Here is a 2513-nt window from a genome sequence, read left to right on the forward strand (position 1 = left end):
CCCTCCAGACCTTCTTGGACTCCAACTCCCATCAGCCCCAGCCAGCATAGCCAATGGTTGGGAAAGAAGGGAGTTGTAGTCCAACAGCATTTGGTGGGCCACAAGTTCCCCACCCATAGAATATAATCTATTACAGCCAGAATATGGGACTTCCTTGAGCAGATTCATAGACCAATGCCTTCATTGAGGTTTAATTTGAGTGACAGCACCCCAAGACTCAGCTCTGGGGTCCGTTCTGAATGCCAAATCTCAGCCTTCAAACATGAAGGAAGGTACCTATGAGCATATGCAGAGTGCCTCTTCCTCACTACTGAACAACTAGACGGGGGCAAGGCTTTCATAGAAGAGAACAAGCCAGTTTGAGATTTCCGGAATCACATTTAATATGCCTTGTATATTATTACTGGTATATGTATGTGTTTGTGTGCTTTAGGAATTCACTCACGCAGAAATGAGCCAGCATCCAACTACCATGTTCTGAGAGCTAATGGATTTCCAAGAAAACTCATCAGAGTGGAATCAGGGTCAGCAATATGCAGCACAATGGACTGGGCTGGAACCAATAAGACTCTGAATGACTGATTAGGTTGCGCACCCACTCCATCTTGGTAATTGCTTTTCCCATCTAGATGAGCAGTACAGGCAGTCTGTTCCCTCACAGTGGGGGTCTGTTGATACACAAATGCCGTGGCTAATTGCTAAAATTGAGAGATGCTGGGGCCCAAATTGGCTGGGATGCAATATCCCCTAACAAAGACACGGCTCAACCCTAGATGAGTGTGGGTGTGATGGCTTGATTGATATTAGAGAAAGGCCTTGTATTCATGCGTTGTGGAATCACTCCACCTTCTTGTCTTATTATCTAGCTATCTATGGGATTTCTGTTCTGTCCCTCCAAAGGAGACCGGGGCAGCAAGCGCCAAAGTATTAAAGTAGTATTTTAAAATGCAATACATTTAAAAGCATTTTTGAACATTAAGTGTGGGATGTGTCAGCCAACTCCAACATTCCAAGGAGGACCAACTTTCATCTCTGTGTCTGTTTGTTTGGGCCGTTGAACAGTTAAGCTGCCGCTGCTGATAGTTGCTATGAAGGAGTTGTAAAGACTCACTAATATGTAACATATAGTTTATTTTGTAACCTAAGTATGAATCTGACAGTAAACTAGTTTGTTTTATTATAACACAGATTCATGTGTATTGTTTTTAAGATAATAATAATAATTTATTATTTATACCCCGCCCATCTGGCTGGGTTTCCCCAGCCACTCTGGGTGGCTTCCAACAGAAAAATGAAATAAAATAATCTATTAAACACCCTTTAGTCCTGTATTTAGGACAATACAGAAGACTCTCCAACAGAACTGAGTGTTTCAGAAAAGAGTTTCTCTTCACACTAGTCTCTTACTAGTGCACAGACATTGAAATGACTCCAGCGCAGCTCTCCCCGGTGCTTCTCTGTTTGCTCAAAATACTGGCGGAGCTCTTCTGTGATCTCCATTTTGCTCAAGTCACACTCGATATCCCCTTCGTCTTCGGAGTCGGAGTCAGTTTCGGAATCGCTCTCTACTACCCCTCTGCCTGCAGCATTATGAGGGGCATGTTGAGACCTGGGAGGGAGCCTGGGTGTGAAAGCAGAATAGGATGCGGTCCTCAGGGGCTCCCCTTCATCCCAATCAGAGTAGCGTCCACTGGGAAGACTTTCAGAAGGAGGACATGGCAGATTGTACAAGGACTCCATGGCTTTCCTGTAAGCATTTCGGTGCCTGCCCATCCACTCCATGGCTTGGTTGTAATGCTTCCAGTATCTTGCATAGACATTTTGGGAATACCATGGTCCTTTCTCTGGAGACACTGAATCCCCCATGATCTATGTGAATGTGCACCAGCGTCTGATACAAATTAGGGCGCAGGGTGCGCAGCAAGAACCGAAGGGATAAAAGGGATTTGCAACTAAGAAAGACTCTAACGCAGGCATCCCCAAACTGCGGCCTTCCAGATGTTTTGGCCTACAACTCCCATGATCCCTAGCTAACAGGACTAGTGGTCGGGGAAGATGGGAATTGTAGTCCAAAACATCTGGAGGGCCAAAGTTTGGGGATGCCTGCTCCAACGAGTCAGCAAGCCGTTTTGCTGCTGTGCAGACCTCAGTAAGGAAAAGTTTGACTCTGCAACTAAACTAAGGTATATTATAAACGTTCCTACATTAAGAACATATAAAAACAAGCAGATACCTTCATAGCCAATAGTTTCAAGGTTGCCAGGAATGGCTATGTACCCTTAACTCATCGAGTACCTGGGTCAACCAGGTGGCGCTGTGGGTTAAACCACTGAGCCTAGGGCTTGCTGATCAGAAGGTCGGCGGTTCGAATCCCTGTGACGGGGTGAGCTCCCGTTGCTTGGTCCCAGCTCCTGCCAACCTAGCAGTTCGAAAGCACATCAAAATGCAAGTAGATAAATAGGAACCGCTATAGCGGCTTTGTCATGCTGGCCACATGACCTGGAAGCTATACG

The 2513-nt window shown here is 45.7% G+C and overlaps 1 pseudogene; it reads right to left on the reverse strand.

Moving 5' to 3' along the window:
* Positions 1-1395: 1395 nt before the first annotated feature.
* LOC118077580 (gem-associated protein 8 pseudogene) lies at positions 1396-1866 on the reverse strand (annotated as a pseudogene).
* Between the last annotated feature and the right edge of the window lie 647 nt (positions 1867-2513).

The sequence above is a fragment of the Zootoca vivipara genome, chromosome 2 (genome assembly GCF_965207765.1).
Source record: "Zootoca vivipara chromosome 2, rZooViv2.hap1.1, whole genome shotgun sequence".
Taxonomy (NCBI): domain Eukaryota; kingdom Metazoa; phylum Chordata; class Lepidosauria; order Squamata; family Lacertidae; genus Zootoca; species Zootoca vivipara.